Source organism: Myxocyprinus asiaticus, chromosome 11 (genome assembly GCF_019703515.2).
Source record: "Myxocyprinus asiaticus isolate MX2 ecotype Aquarium Trade chromosome 11, UBuf_Myxa_2, whole genome shotgun sequence".
Lineage (NCBI taxonomy): Eukaryota > Metazoa > Chordata > Actinopteri > Cypriniformes > Catostomidae > Myxocyprinus > Myxocyprinus asiaticus.
Genome location: NC_059354.1, coordinates 17,448,193 through 17,465,718, shown reverse-complemented (window position 1 = coordinate 17,465,718; position 17,526 = coordinate 17,448,193). Strand labels below are relative to the sequence as shown.

Below are 17,526 nucleotides of genomic sequence, written 5' to 3'. Positions count from 1 at the left end.
AGATTTAGCCCTCTGAAATTACCCTTTATAGAGTGAAACAAACAAGTCAAGACAGAACAGCTTGCAACACACCGATTACCCTGTCAAGGACATGCAGAGATTAGGTTTGAGCTGAAATTTGGAAACACAGATAACTCGGCAGTAATCATGCAGTCACAGATATATCTGCCACTATTTGAGCCGGCAGAGAGACAGAAGCAGCAGTAATAGTTTGATGTGAACGCTGCACACATTCTCAGTCTCTCGCATTTGCTCTCTCTGTCTCACTTCCCAAACACACACTTGGATACTTTTCGAGTATGGTCAGGCCTGATACAGAGGCATTAACAGCGGGTCACTGGCAGGTTGCTGCTTTGGTCATGTTGAATAAAAATAACAGTAATAATCTCTGTAACATTCTAAGGATGGGCAAGGAGGAGGCAGGAACCGGCTGAACAACAAACATAAACTTTAATGATATAAATGAACTTAAAACAACATAAAACATAAGGACACAGATACACATGCAACACGGCCGCGTGCGTCTCTCTCTCTCTCTCTCTCGAACCAGTGTCTCCAGCTGCGCCTTATCTTGCTCTCCCGCTGATCAGCTGATTCAGCGCCGGCCGTGCTCCATCACGGCCCGGCCACGCCCTCCTCCTCGTAATAATCTCTAATATCTAAAACAACCTAAAAATGACTCACTCACTTCTTTTTGGATAAGACAACTCCCTATCCACCAATAACTTTCATTCTCATTCTAAAATCCCAAATGTTCACTCTCTGTCTCTTTCTTTAGGTAGCCAGTGCGTGAGTGGTGATTGCCAGAGTAAAACTTGCCACTATGACGCTTGGGGTCTTCTGGGTGGTTGCCAGGGCATTTTTATGTAGTTGCTAAGGTGTTCTGAAATGTTGCAATGTGATTGCTAGGTGTTTAATTAAGCCTACTTTATAGAAGAAGCCGAACTTTTTTTCTCCTGAATGAACTAAAGGTGTTTGTACAACATGGGGTCATTTAGACTACGTCCACGTTAATCCTGATCAATTTGAAAACAGCGTTTTCGTTTCAAACCGATACCCCTCCACACTGCCATTTTCAAACGTTTTCCAAAAGTTGCTCGTACCCTTAGAATCCCCTTAAGAATCTGAAATCCCTTTACTGTGCACAAAAAAACAAAAAAAAAAAAACGTAATTGACCCTTTGCTGGGCTCCACCCTCCTTGGTTACGGTTGCTCGCTCTGACAAGCTCAGCAGAATTCCCCATAGGAATGAATGGGAGATAGCTGTGAGCGGTGCGGTTTTTGGCAAAATATTCTCATAAACGGAATGATAATATTTGTAACGTCTCACATCACAATCACTATGATGCTATGAACTCTTTATTTTCTATCGCCTTTACTAAGACCTGAGTCAATACATAAATGAATTACCGTTAATTTATTAGCTGTAATTTACCATGGAGCAAATGTAGGTGTCCTCACTGATGTTATACATGTTCATTTGGAAATGAGGGCTGACACAGTTTAATCCATAGTATGCTTTTCTCGAGATTTTTTTAAAAGATTCTTTAAAAAAGAAAGAAAAACACTGTGTGTATCCTCTCTGAGTACCTTCTATCACTATTACATGTGACCTAGCAACAACGTTTTTTTAATTATTTGGAATCATTTCAATAAAATTCTGCTTAAAACTACTCAAACACACATTACTCCCATTGGCTGTCATTGGAAAACAGCAATTGTGTGTCAGAGAAATGGCAGATGGCAACAGCTGCTAAGACAGAATTGGTCAGAAATGCTTTTAAGGCGGGGCTTAGCGAAGGGTCAGTTGTGCTCATGTTCTGCAGCTGGCCAGCAATTCCAAGTAAAATACCTGTCACCTTTGAAGGAAAGTAGTGTTAAGGTTGTGTACAAAATAACATATATATCTTAAACAACACCATCAAAGTGGATAGCAGGCACAACAACACCATTTGTTCTTGGGTCAAGAATTTCAGGAATGTGCGCAAACAGGAGAAATATCGCCAAACAAACGCAATAGGAGAACAAAAACATGCATTTCATCATAATTTTTGGCAAAAGAAGACTGTTTACACAGCAGGTACAACCCCTAGGCCTAGCCTTTATTGCGGCAAATCAAAAGAGTCTACCGTCAAGCCTCATGTCCCTACACATGGCTCGGAACCCACTTTCAATGCAGGTTTATGGAATTTTTTTGCGTATTTTATCGTTCACCAGGTGAAAATCGTAAGTGCAACAACTTAGAAAAGTAATCATACACCTCTCCTAAACAAGCTGTATGATGTGAGGTATCACTCATGTCCATAGACCAAACAATGTTGGACAAGTTACTCGCTGAAATAATAATGAATTAAAAAAACCTAATCCTAGCAAGCACCACTAATGACTGTTTTCCAGCAGGTTTCCCCAAACACCCCGACCACCCATTCCACCCTACACCCTTATGTCTTTTGTCCGCTAATGGTGCAGAAATTTTACACTTCAGCTTCAACAGAGTCATACCCGTGGCATTTTACGAAACTGTACAGCTTAACCAAATACTAACTGCTGTGCACTCTCAGCATCAAAGACGAAAGTTGATTGGCTTAAACATGCAGTCTATTTACATAGGGTGAGCCATTGTTCCACAAAAACAAAAGCAGCTCACACAGCAACAGAATGAATCAACAAAATATTATCATGGAATACAAGCTCCCTAGATATTAATTTTTTTTTTATTTTCTTTTTTTATTTAAACAGGCAAAATTTTTACCACCTTCATTAATATTATTAATAGCAATCGATGGAACCTTCCCCAAACAGATTTCTCAGAGATTTACGGCAGTGTGACAGACACATTTCCAACAACCAATCCTCTCAGCACTCTCAACAGTATCAGAAAACAACACAAAACATTTGAAGTGATAAATAATTCATACTAAGTGCAAAACACTTGATTCTGATCAGTCAATTGCCTCATTCTGCAGTTTTACTCCTTAAGAAATTAATTGTAATTTTGAAACATATAAAATCATGGCCATTCACATGAGATGAGAACTCTAGTCATTTCAGTAACCTTCTAAAAGCTGTTTTATTATACATGGGGCAGGGGCGCCCTCATGGGGGCAGCCATTTTAGAATCAGCTGACATGACCATTCCGTTTATCTATTATGATCTAATCTTTGTTTTATTTCATCATATTCTACCCTTGGCCTATCAATGTTACTGTTGTTTTTTTAGTATTTGACATGGACACCATGCCACATGTTTTGAAACGTTAAAAAAATGTCCTCATAAAAGTAAAAAAAAAAAAAAAAAAAAAAAAAAAGCCCAGGTGGGCAAATATTGCCCTTTAATAAAATAATAATAATAATTTCTGACATTGCTGTAAACTAATGTTCTGTTCTTTTATACAAACTGAAGGGATTTCTGCACTAATCAACAGATATTTCAATTTAGCTTAAATTGACTTCAACCCAGAATATTTTTGTGAGGTAGAAAGCATGACAAAGAAGCCTTATAAAACCACTGCACACGTTATGGGTCTGGGTCAATCCAAATCATTTATGCATTGTGACGGCATTGTGACGGAATTGGGTTGCTATAGGTTATTTGTTTATGAAAGCAGATCTGTTTCAAACTGTTTGCCTCTCTCTCTCTCTCTCTCTCTCTTTCTCACACACATGCGCGCGTGCGCACTCACTGAGCAGATGAAACCATGCCACTACCTGGTTGCAGCTGCCAAGGTTTCTAAAACTCCATGTGAGAGGACGTTAACAGTTGTAATATTTTACCCAACAAAGACCGGTCATTCTGTATGCAGTCCTGTTGAAGGAGGGGACAATGCAATGGGGCAAAGTTGATTTTTCCATCACATTTGCCATTTTCTAGTAAAGCTGTGGTTTTAACGTGCACTGAGTGTTCTTGTTTTGTTTCATTATTATAGTGTGCAGGCCTTTTTTGTATTTTTTGCATTTCCGTGGCCTACGCACCTAGCCATTTTGGACTTCAAATAATGCGCGGTGAGTTTTTGGATATGTTTTCCATCACAAAATCTACCATTGTGACGCCACAATTTGAGATTTATGTGAATTTAAAACAAAAAGAAACACACCTAAATAAAACCTAATTGGATCACAACGCAAAGGTCAACAAAACTTAGGTCAACAAGCCATGTACAAACACTCTCGCATGAGTCACCTCTTTCTACCTTTACATGTTTGCAATACCCTTGCTGCATTGGAGGTGGGCGGGGGGGGGGTAATGACAAATCAGTCTGATGTCAAATCAGGCTTTGGTCTAAGGTCTATTATATACAAGGGAGCAAACATCTGCATAGAGACAGAGGAGTGCCATTCATGAGTGAAACAAAACTGATGACAGACCACAGACACCTGGCAATACACTAGAACTGCTATGCAGCATATGTCACCAAAATGAGCTGATTAAAATGTGAAGTTGCTCACGAAACATTAGTAATATTGCACTAGTGCTGCTGCAATGAAGACTGATGCAAATAGTGACCTGTTACTGCACCAACAAAGATGTCCTTTCGTACAGGACTCATGGGACACTATTAATTTAAATCACTTTACTGCTTCTGATCCTGCCTGTTTCCTCTTTGCCTCCTTTTTTTCTCCCTTTCTCTACTTCCTGAAGTGCCTTATGGTCGTGTCCAGTTTCAGTCCTAAGTCGAGGGATAGCTGCTCCTCCTGCAAAGGTCAGCTCTATTGAGATCCTGCTGGATTTTTACCAGGACCTTGTTTAAAGGGATCGTACACCTGTTTTCTCAACTTCGTGCCATTCTTTACCTGATTCACATACACATACACACACAAACACACATACAGGTTTGTTTGACTATATTAGTGATTTCATAACAGGCTAACAATATTTTCTATTCCCAAACTGTACCCGTAAACCTAACATCACACAAACATGTGCACATCACTAGATTTGAAGATCAGCATCATTTGACCAATTTAAGTTTTTTTTTGTTTGTTTTTTTTTTTTTTTACTGATGAGGATATATTGCACTCACAAGTGTGGACAAACTGTCTAAATATACCAAATGTACCACACAGGTTGAAGTCTGAGTCTGAATTTTGATGTTTAAAATAAATGACAGGTAACAAAATAACAACTCAGTCAAATCTGACTGTGTAACAAAGAAAAGACAGTGGCAGCATGGTCAGGTTTGATGGCATATTGGAGCATCATTGCAAAACCTGACACTTCAACACAAGTGGTTTAGAAAAAATGCTACAATTTGACAAATAATAGTTATACATATATATATATATATATATAATGTCTAAATATATATCCAATGCATAACTTGTGGTAATACCTAGAAATTAAGTTTGTTAGAACATGAGCTTATAGAGATCAGCCAATGCATGGAGCAGTGAAGTCATCTACTGGCCATCGTTGTGATTTCATGTAATTTTATTTATTCCAGCAGATATCACCAGAGACCCCCAATGCTTGACAAACTGTGATGTTTTGAAACTTTAAATTGAAAGTTTTTTTTCTTTTTTTTTATTGAAGATAACAAAATGTTTTTGTTTAATATTAAAATAAATGGTGTAATTTAGTAATTTAGAGCTAAATAAGGTCTATGCACAACTTTAGTTTTTTTACTTTAGTAAAATGAGTGTTATTACATGCCTTTAAAAAAAAGAAGAAAAAAAAGGAAAACATTACACATCTGTTCGGGTGATTTTTGACCCGAGAATATCACAAGTGTGACTCACAAACGAACAGTGCACAAGGGTTAATACTCAAGTAGCTTGTGCAGAATGAGTACTCAATTGCTTGTGCACATCCCTTGAAAAAACATAATTGAACTACTTCAGTTTAGTCTATTTTGTACACAAAGCTAACATGTATCTTCTGAACAATAGGAGTATAGAGTACAAGTCATATGTACTAATTTAATGATACTTTTTTGCATCCTTCTTGAAGCTTGAATGTTTTAGTACCCATTCATTGTAATTGCATAGAAAAAAGTAAATTATGCAAAATGTCTCCCTTTGTGTTCCAAGTAAGAAAAAACTGCAAACGGGTCTGGGACAGCATGAGGGTGAATAAATAATGACACAAATTTCATTTTGGGGGTAATTATTCCTTTAAGATCACTTATTACATAGAATCTCCTGAACAGGAAACATTTCAGGCTGCTAGACTCTGCATCTGGACCCAAGGGTCCACACAGGCAACATCCACCCTAATTTCACAATCACTTGATGTCACTTTAGTAAAGGAGGCCAGCTCCAGAAAGAAGATCTGGTGGGGCATGGTCACTTGTTCACTGCTGCACATATAGTCTGAGCTAATGAAAATGAAAACTGCAAACACTAACAACACATTTTAGGAGAAATGCCTCACAGAATTAGCACGATTTATGAAAACGCACCAGAAATCCAAAATAAACCCATTATAATAAGAAGCAAAACGGTTTCATTGTTTTACATCCAGATATTCTACTGCTCCCACTGGACTAAAATGAGGTAAGAAGAAAACCTGCACAGAAAAATAAAATAAAATGTAATTTAATGCATTACCAGCAGCAAGAGTTTCCAAGATCTGAGCAAGCTTGTTAAAATACCAATAATATACATTAGAATCCATTTTTTGTGTTTTAGATGCGAAATGTTGCCCTTCCATTCTGACTTAACCCTCTATGCATACTGCAGCCATTTAATTGAATAATTAATCTGAAAGATTATCTACAATTAACACATTTTTTTAGATCGTCCTTAGCACTTAAAGGTACAAAAAAAGAGCCATTAAAGGGATAGTTCACCCAAAAATTAAAATTCTCTCATCATTTCCTCACCCTCATGCCATCCCAGATGTGTATGTCTTTCGTTCTTCTGCAGAACACAAATGAAGATTTTTAGAAGAATATCTCTGCTCTGTTGGTCATCATACTGCAAGTGAATGGTGACCAGAATTTAGAAGGTCCAAAAAGGACAAGAAGGCAGCATTAAAGTAATCCATAAGACTCCAGTGGTTAAATCCATATCTTCTGAAGTGACATGATAGGTGTTGGTGAGAAACAGATCAATATTTAAGTCCTTTTTAACTATAAATCTCCTCTTTTGACTAGCCCCAACCAGTAGGTGGCTGATTGTGCAAATGAAAGTCACTTCAACACCAGAATGTTGACGTGAAAGTGTATATTTACAGTAAAAAAAGGACTTAAATATTGATCTGTTGACTTGCATTGTATGGACCTACAGAGCTGAGATATTCTACTAAAAATCTTCATTTGTGTTCTGCAGAAGAAAGAAAGTCATACACATCTAGGATGGCATGAGGGTGAGTAAATGATGAGAGAATTTTCATTTTTGGGTGAACTGTTCCTTTAAGGTGTCATGACTGCAGCTAAACAGCATTTGTGTTTCATGTAACAGATGCAGCTATGCCATTTTGAAGCTTTTTTAACATTTTGACTGTTTTCCAAAAGAAGACCAGTATCCAGACTGGTCTATCAAAATGAGAAAGGCTCTACCAGTAGATACACATACTCGACCAAGCAGTACAAATATCTGAGCAACTAGGCCTCCACTGCACAGGCACCAAGACTGGCACTAAAACCACAGCTGTCATGGCAAAGGGTGGACTCTGGAGACTCAAAACATAAGTGTGTGTGTAGGGGAGGTCCAACTTGGCAATAGCTCATCTGCTTGCAGTATGTGCTACTGCAGAATATGCTAAACCAGGTAAGATGAAAGAAAAAGATAAACATCAATAACAGCCAAAATCACGGATGCAAAGGTCCTGGAAACCATAATGGATTATCACAAATGAAAATCTGAAAAAGGCATTCTTTGCCATCAAGAGCCTGTATAAAAGCATTATGGAGATTAGAGCTGCACGATAAGTTGTTAAAAGATTGCAATCTTGATTCAGACACCCATGCGATCTCATTTCTAAATGACAACGATTCTGCAATGTACATTAACGTTCCAGTGGCATGCATTTGTAAGGCGGTCAAATTTAAACTCAAAATTCACTTCGACGCATTTTTAAATGTTGATAAAATTTATACGTCATCTACAAAACACAGCATTCCTGCACGAGATGCTGAATAAACTAAAACGCAAAAGCCAACAACACTTGTCCAGCACAGTGGTTTACAAACTGCAGCGTGCAGCCACGATAAGCTAGAAGTGTGACATAATCTCTGTTTAGTTCAATATTTTAATAGCCACCGACCGATGCTAAAAAATACCGGTGTTCTGTCGAAGTCTGTTACCCCATGTTTCCTCTTTGTTAAAGTCTGTTCCCCTTATGTTTCCCCTTAACGTTAGTGTCGAAGTCTGTCCCCTCTATGTTTCCCCTTTGTCGAAGTCTGTTCCCCCTATGTTTCCCCTTAAGGTTAGTGTCGAAGTTTGTTCCCCCTATGTTTCGCCTTAGGTTAGTGTCGAAGTCTGTTCCTCCTATGTTTCCCCTTAACGTTAGTGTCGAAGTCTGTTCCCCTTATGTTTCCCCTTTGTCGAAGTCTGTTCCTCCTATGTTTCGCCTTAGGTTAGTGTCGAAGTCTGTTCCCCCTATGTTTCCCCTTAACGTTAGTGTCGAAGTCTGTTCCCCCTATGTTTCCCCTTAACGTTAGTGTCGAAGTCTGTTCCCCCTATGTTTCGCCTTAGGTTAGTGTCAAAGTCTGTTCCCCCTATGTTTCCCCTTTGTCGAAGTCTGTTCCCCCATGTTTCGCCTTAGGTTAGTGTCGAAGTCTGTTCCCCCTATGTTTCCCCTTTGTCGAAGTCTGTTCCCCCTATGTTTCCCCTTAAGGTTAGTGTCGAAGTTTGTTCCCCCTATGTTTCCCCTTAACGTTAGTGTCGAAGTCTGTTCCCCCTATGTTTTCCCTTAGGTTAGTGTCGAAGTCTGTTCCTCCTATGTTTCCTCTTAACGTTAGTGTCGAAGTCTGTTCCCCTTATGTTTCCCATTTGTTGAAGTCTGTTCCTCCTATGTTTCGCCTTAGGTTAGTGTCGAAGTCTGTTCCCCCTATGTTTCCCCTTAATGTTAGTGTCGAAGTCTGTTCCCCCTATGTTTCGCCTTAATTTAGTGTTGAAGTCTGTTCCACCTATGTTTCGCCTTAGGTTAGTGTCGAAGTCTGTTCCTCCTATGTTTCCCCTTAACGTTAGTGTCGAAGTCTGTTCCCCCTATGTTCCCCTTTGTCGAAGTCTGTTCCCCCTATGTTTCGCCTTAGGTTAGCGTCGAAGTCTGTTCCTCCTATGTTTCCCCTTAACGTTAGTGTCGAAGTCTGTTACCCCCATGGTTCCCCTTTGTCGAAGTCTGTTCCCCCACGTTTCCCCTTAAGGTTAGTGTCAAAGTCTGTTCCCCCTATGTTTCCCCTTAACGTTAGTGTCGAAGCCTGTTCCCCCTATGTTTCCCCTTTGTCGAAGTCTGTTCCCCCTATGTTTCCCCTTAAAGTTAGTGTCGAAGTCTGTTCCCCCTATGTTTCACCTTAGGTTAGCGTCGAAGTCTGTTCCTCCTATGTTTCCCCTTAAGGTTAGTGTCGGTCTGTTACCCCATGTTTCCCCTTTGCTGAAGTCTGTTCCCCTATGTTTCCCCTTAAGGTTAGTGTCGAAGTCTGTTCCCCCTATGTTTCCCTTTAAGGTTAGTGTCAAGGTCTGTTCCCCCTATGTTTCCCCTTAAGGTTAGTGTCGAGGTCTGTTCCCCCTATGTTTCCCCTTAAGGTTAGTGTCGAGGTCTGTTCCCCCTATGTTTCCTCTTAAGGTTAGTGTCTAAGTCTGTTCCCCCTATGTTTCCCCTTAAGGTTAGTGTTGATGTCTGTTCCCCCTATGTTTCCCCTTAAGGTTAGTGTCAAAGTCTGTTCCCCCTATGTTTCCCCTTAACGTTAGTGTCGAAGCCTGTTCCCCCTATGTTTCCCCTTTGTCGAAGTCTGTTCCCCCTATGTTTCCCCTTAAAGTTAGTGTCAAAGTCTGTTCCCCCTATGTTTCGCCTTAGGTTAGTGTCGAAGTCTGTTCCCCTATGTTTCCCCTTTGTCGAAGTCTGTTCCCCCATGTTTCGCCTTAGGTTAGTGTCGAAGTCTGTTCCCCCTATGTTTCCCCTTTGTCGAAGTCTGTTCCCCCTATGTTTCCCCTTAAGGTTAGTGTCGAAGTTTGTTCCCCCTATGTTTCCCCTTAACGTTAGTGTCGAAGCCTGTTCCCCCTATGTTTCCCCTTTGTCGAAGTCTGTTCCCCCTATGTTTCCCCTTAAAGTTAGTGTCAAAGTCTGTTCCCCCTATGTTTCCCCTTAAGGTTAGTGTCGAAGTCTCTTCCCCCATGTTTCCCCTTTGTCGAAGTCTGTTCCCCCTATGTTTCACCTTAGGTTAGTGTCGAGGTCTGTTCCCCCATGTTTCCCCTTTTCGAAGTCTGTTCCCCCATGTTTCCCCTTAAGGTTAGTGTTGAAGTCTGTTCCCCCTATGTTTCCCCTTAAGGTTAGTGTCGAAGTCTGTTCCCCCTATGTTTCTCTTTAACGTTACTGTCGAAGTCTGTTCCCCCTATGTTTCCTCTTAACGTTAGTGTCGAAGCCTGTTCCCCCTATGTTTCCCCTTAACGTTAGTGTTGAAGTCTGTTCCCCCTATGTTTCCCCTTTGTCGAAGTCTGTTCCCCCTATGTTTCCCCTTAAGGTTAGTGTCGAAGTCTGTTCCCCCTATGTTTCCCCTTTGTCGAAGTCTGTTCCCCCATGTTTTGCCTTAGGTTAGTGTCGAAGTCTGTTCCCCCTATGTTTCGCCTTAATTTAGTGTTGAAGTCTGTTCCCCCTATGTTTCCCCTTAAGGTTAGTGTCGAAGTCTGTTCCCCCTATGTTTCCCTTTAACGTTAGTGTCGAAGTCTGTTCCCCCTATGTTTCCCCTTAACATTAGTGTCGAAGCCTGTTCCCCCTATGTTTCCCCTTTGTCGAAGTCTGTTCCCCCATGTTTCCCCTTAAGGTTAGTGTCAAAGTCTGTTCCCCCTATGTTTCCCCTTAAGGTTAGTGTCAAAGTCTGTTCCCCCTATGTTTCCCCTTAACGTTACTGTCGAAGTCTGTTCCCCCTATGTTTCCCCTTTGTCGAAGTCTGTTCCCCCTATGTTTCACCTTAGGTTAGTGTCGAGGTCTGTTCCCCCATGTTTCCCCTTTTCGAAGTCTGTTCCACCATGTTTCCCCTTAAGGTTAGTGTTGAAGTCTGTTCCCCCTATGTTTCCCCTTAAGGTTAGTGTCGAAGTCTGTTCCCCCTATCTTTCCCCTTAACGTTAGTGTCGAAGACTGTTCCCCCTATGTTTCCCCTTTGTCGAAGTCTGATCCCCCTATGTTTCCCCTTAAGGTTAGTGTCGAAGTCTGTTTCCCCTATGTTTCCCCTTAAGGTTAGTGTTGAAGTCTGTTCCCCCTATGTTTCGCCTTAACGTTACTGTCGAAGTCTGTTCCCCCATGTTTCCCCTTTGTCGAAGTCTGTTCCCCCTGTTTCACCTTAGGTTAGTGTCGAGGTCTGTTCCCTTTATGTTTCCCCTTTTCGAAGTCTGTTCCCCCATGTTTCGCCTTATGTTAGTGTCGAAGTCTTTTCCCCCTATGTTTCCCCTTAAGGTTAGTGTCAAAGTCTGTTCCCCCTATGTTTCCCCTTAAGGTTAGTGTCGAAGTCTGTTCCCCCCATGTTTCCCCTTAATGTTAGTGTCGAAGTCTGTTCCCCCTATGTTTCCCCTTAATGTTAGTGTTGAAGTCTGTTCCCCCATGTTTCCCCTTTGCTGAAGTCTGTTCCCCCTATGTTTCCCCTTAAGGTTAGTGTCGAAGCCTGTGCCCCCTATGTTTCCCCTTAAGGTTAGTGTCGAAGTCTGTTCCCCCTATGTTTCCCCTTAAGGTTAGTGTCAAGGTCTGTTCCCCCTATGTTTCCCCTTAAGGTTAGTGTCGAGGTCTGTTCCCCCTATGTTTCCTCTTAAGGTTAGTGTCTAAGTCTGTTCCCCCTATGTTTCCCCTTAAGGTTAGTGTTGATGTCTGTTCCCCCTATGTTTCCCCTTAAGGTTAGTGTCGAAGTCTGTTCACCCTATGTTTCCCCTTAAGGTTAGTGTCGAAGTCTGTTCACCCTATGTTTCCCCTTAAGGTTAGTGTCGAAATCTGTTCCCCCTATGTTTCCCCTTAAGGTTAGTGTCGAAATCTGTTCCCCTATGTTTCCCCTTAGGTTAGTGACGAAGTCTGTTCCCCCTATGTTTAATGTTTAACCGCGCTATGGGAATCACTAACCTACGGGGAAACGTAGGGGGAACAGACTTCGACAGAACACCAGCATTACCAAGATCTGACTAAATTTGCTACCCGTGTGCTGTTTGCTTTCCAACACTCACATGCATGTGTCTGCCCATGCACTTGTGTCTTGTGATGAATGCAGTGCTCCTTTATGAGAATCTGCACTGTTTTTAATCAAAATACCCCTCTTTAGGTGAAATTAATGTAAACACAGCTGTTAATGAATTACCAGTGTAAACAGATGGGATTAAATCTGTGCTGTCTTGATGAGATATTAAAGCAAACACAGACGTTAATGTATCAGCAGACGGGACAGATTCTTCAAAATGTTAAGATTTGCGCGATGTCTAGATGTACTGTATATAAACTGCATGCTGTCTGTTATAGGCATTCAGGCATTCTTACTGCATCAAATCAGTATTAATGTAGATCTATCACACAGTAAAGAGTGTCAAGTATTTAAGTAGTTTCATTTTGCATTACATTATCTTTTTTAATGTTTTATATCTTTTTAAATGTTTAATTGCTACTGTTGCTAAAAAAAAAAAATCTTAAAGCACTGTTTACTCTGTTCTCTATTTAATTACTGGCTTTTGAATAATTCCTTTACAAGCTTGAAGCAATTTTTACGAGAGACACTGAACGCCACATTGTTTTAATTTCAATTGTTAATATGTTTTTTACTTTTGTAAAATAACAGTGTTTTATTGTATATTTGCTTACCAGTGCAACACCAAGTTAACATAGAACTGTTAATGAAGCTTTTTTCTGCTCGTTTTGCTTTTTTACTGAAAAAGAGGTTAAATCGTTTTTTTAACAGGATTTTTGTATTTGATGCAATAATCACAAGGTGCTGTTTGGTTTATAATGTATTTGTTGCGCCCTCTTGTGGACTTAGGAGATTTTAAATTTATATATTTGATTTACAACTTTATTGCATTTTTCATAGATTGAAGTAGAGAACATTTTGTCAGAACCTGTAGTACATTACGTTACTTTGTTTAGTACCCTTATGTCCAGGTTTTGTGAATCACTGAAATAAGCATTTTTTCTTCAGAATCGTGATCTTTATTCTAAGCAAATTAATCGTGATTCACAATTTATCCAGAATCGTGCAGTTCCAATGGAGATGCACCTCATCCTCTGTAACAGACATTAATCTGATTAATTCCAAATTCACTGATTCCTTATTCTCGCAGCAATTCCTGCAGCAAAAATCAGGCAAGTCAGCATCTCCACAGGACATCCCTAATCATTACAGTATTTCTTTATCGAATGTAACACAATACGGTTTTTACACATGAAAAAACAGGGAGCAGCCCTGTAATTCAGACCTGAAGAAGGCACCGCACAGCTTTCTGAATTTCAGGGCTGCTCCTTAGATTTTCCTCAATCTCTCCCTGACTAATGAGCTAATAATTCATTGCCAACATGAAATAAACACGATCGCTTCATCAATGTCTTTTTTTATTTCAAAGAGGGGTTACAATTATCACCAGCAGCGAGTATAAATAAAGAGAAGCCGCTTACTGTCGCAAACCAAGCCGACGGTTCTGCGGCTTGTGTCTTTACCGAAGAAAACCGTAACAATGGGGAAAAGCCACCGACGTGTTGCGCAAATCCAGCGATCGAATCCTGGGTCTTCTCTGAAATAGATCGGGTTTTCCCGGCTGAACCAACTCCTTATTTTTAATGATGACGAGACGAGCGAGCCTCCCGTTTCTCTCCCGCTTCCATTCCCGTTGTTAGTGTGGCTGCTCGCAGCTGAAGAGCGGACAGATGCGCGTTCCTGCCGTCTCCGTTTCCTGTCCAGCCCCGAAATCCATGTGATTGCGCCCTACCCATTGTGACGTCATAGAAGGCATGGAAATTCGATTCAGATGGATTTTGACACTACAATGGCTTCTCTCCCATTGAAAAAACAAACAAACAAAATTTAAAAAAATAAATAAATAAATAAATAAATAAATAAAAAAACAGCATTAGTGGCTGACAACGTTCAAAGAAAATAACAGTGATGCCAGTTATCAGTTGCCAGTGTTTGGTGGGGTCATACAGATGCCAAATGGAAATGCCTATATGGTTTTTGTGTGTCTGGTGTGGCGGAAGATAAAAAAAGACCATCGTCTCACCTACGACATTATCTCATTCTGTTCAATTTCAGACATAATCTAGTAATAAAACAAAATTGCATTGAATTCCCTGTTTCTGATTTGCTCAAACTGATTCGGGATTTTCTTAGATTTACATCATGCGTTATAATGGAGCCTGAATTTGGAATCATTCAACTGAATTCACCTTTAATTTGGAATTACTCATTCAATATGATCTTATATATATATATATATATATATATATATATATATATATATATATATATATATATATATATATATATATATATATGCAGTTGTGCTCAAAAGTTTGCATACCCTGGCAGAAATTGTGAAATTTTGGCATTGATTTTGAAGATATGACTGATCATGCAAAAAAAAAAAAAAAAAAAAAAAGAAACTGTCTTTTATTTAAAAACTGTCTTTATCTTTACACAGAATTTTGACAACAATATATTATGAAAATTTGAGGGCAATATTCGCATCTGCGCAAAATGACTGTAAACAGACTTTGTAAATGCACTGTTTCTTACATATGCCCTTTAGAATCAGCTTCTGTGCTGCATTTGCAGCTGTAAAGATGGTATTTAATAGCACTTGCTTGTATTTGTATAAAGGGCTTTGTTTCCAAGCAGGTAACTTTCTGAACTGCCTGCTTGCCATCTGTTGGCCACGACAGTCTCACGTGAACCTTCCTACAGCACTTATTGTAAGTCACTCTGGATAAGAGCATCTGGAGCATCTGTACCATCACTCAGTAACTTTTTGCTCATGTTATCTTGGACTTACAGTGACACCTAGTGGTGTGGATGCAGCACCATTCAAAATCAATAGTTATCAGTTACAGATGCCATTGTAGAAATTCACTATTCACAATCAGTCATGATTCATTTAATCCAAGAGTGAAAGTGTCCAATAACAAAACGTAGTGAGATTAAGTGAGTAGTATTCGGCTGGTCATGTGATTCTAAAATGGCAGCCCCCAATTAGGACATCCCTGCCCCATGTAGAATAAAACAACCTTTATAAGGTTACTGATATAACTAGAGTCCTCATCTCATGTGAGTGGTCAAGATTTTATACATATGTTTCAAAATTGCAATTAATTTCTTTAGGAGTAAAACGTTTTTAATGGGGAAAAAATTACACCTCACTTTATGATGCAAATGTAAATAGTGAGGAACAAAAAATTACAGTAGTCATTCAAAGAAAGTGGCATATTTTAACCTGTCCAGGAAAACTGTACTTATTTCAATATTTTGCTTCAACACAAGTTTCTAGGTGACTCCACATGTGGACATATAGATAATGATGGTTGTTGGGGGCTTCAAAAGGGTATGAAAGCGGAGTAGATCGGAGTACGTTAAGTAAGATGAAAAGGCCCGAAGGCTAACCACATCAAACACATGCGAGTCAATGACTCATCAACACTATGTGTAACTGAGACCACTAATCTCAGCAAGACCATATATATTTGTGGTGTAGATTATCCTCTCATGTTCTTAGTGAGGAGACTACAGTATGTTGTTGATGCAAAAGTGCATTATATCATAAGTCCTCTGCATTGTGTGCAGTATAAAATCTGAGGAAATAATGTTTAGAAATTTGTTCAAAAAGAAAAGGGTCATAATAGTACTAAGAAAAAAACTATGCTGCAAAACATGTATCACAGAAAGTAAAAACTGGATTTCACAGCCCTATCGTGGTAAACCAAGCAACAAGTGCTGTAGTCTGTCAGATGCCATGTGTATTCTGCCATTTAGTGGCAATATCTGTTACTGCATCATGTTACTGCTTGTGAATTTCACATCTTGGTTTAATGCAAATGTAAACAAGTAGCAATGATCTATATTTAAAATGCAAGAATCATTTAGGAAGACAGACATTATGAAGCCAGCATGCAACACACACACACACACACACACACACACACACACACACACACACACACACACACACACACACACACAAACATTGTTCAGAAATTAAGCAATTTGGGTTACCACAAGTAATTCCTACTCGGAGACTGTGATGGCAGTGCATTTTCTAATGAAGTTTTTTTGTGTAGGCTAATACTAATTAGTTTTTAGAAAAGTTGACTATAGTATATATACTATTTCTACATTCATGTTTTGCTGTAATTCAGAATCAGAATCAGAATCAGCTTTATTGCCAAGTATGCTTACACATACAAGGAAGTTGTCTTGGTGACAGGAGCTTCCAGTGTACAACAACACATAAACAATACAAAAACAGCAGCAAGACATAGATAATGATAAAAAATAAAAAATAATTATACACATACGTACATACACACACAGACACACACATACATATATACACACATACACATACGTAGTGCAAATCTAATACAAACCTGTTATCTGTTATGTACAGTTCAAATACAATCTGATATGTACATTGCAAATGTTTTTTTTCTTTTTTTTTTTTTTTTTTTCAGAGGAATGAAATGGCAGAAGAGGTGTGATATGTTGGATAAATATAAGAAATATAACCAATATTCCTCTCAGCAGTCTGAACTGTCCTTTGTAGTCTTCTGATGTCTGATTTTGTAGCTGAACCAAACCAGACAGATATAGAAGTGCACAGGACAGACTCAATGTCTGCTGAGTAGAACTGTATCAGCAGCGCCTGTGGCAGGTTGAACTTCCTCAGCTGGTGAAGGAAGTACAACCTCTGCTGGGCCTTTTTCACAGTGGAGTCAATCTGGGTCTCCCATTTCAGGTCCTGTGAGATGGTAGTGCCCAGGAACCTGAATGACTCCACTGCTGCCATAGTGCTGTTTAGAATGGTGAGGGGGGTCAGTGTTGGGGTGTTTCTCCTAAAGTGCACAATCATCTCCACTGTTTTGAGCATGTTCAGCTCAAGGTTGTTTTGACTGCACCAGACAGCCAGCTGTTCAACCTCCTTTCTGTATGCAGATTCATCGTCATCTCGGATGAGGCCGATGACAGTGGTGTCATCTGCAAACTTCAGGAGCTTGACAGAGGGGTCCTTGGTGATGCAGTCATCGGTGTAGAGGGAGAAGAGAAGGTGCCTGGGGGGCACCAGTGCTGATTGTACAGGTGCTAGAAGTGAATTTCCCCTCAGTAGGGAATGCAAAACAGCATTCAGAGCTAGAGAGTGAGTGCTCATAAATGTGAGCTAGTTACAAAATGTTATAAATGCTGATGGTAAAATGCACTT

General features: G+C 39.7%; 1 protein-coding gene across 1 annotated transcript in view; it reads right to left on the bottom strand.

Annotated features, from left to right (window-relative positions):
• LOC127447691 (ras-associated and pleckstrin homology domains-containing protein 1-like) overlaps positions 1–14,007 on the bottom strand; it is a 109,568-nt gene extending 95,561 nt beyond the window's left edge. Inside the window, exon 1 of the mRNA XM_051709698.1 lies at positions 13,736–14,007. The gene's annotated coding sequence lies outside the window, so the exon portion shown is untranslated. The remainder of the gene's footprint in view (positions 1–13,735) is intronic.
• Between the last annotated feature and the right edge of the window lie 3,519 nt (positions 14,008–17,526).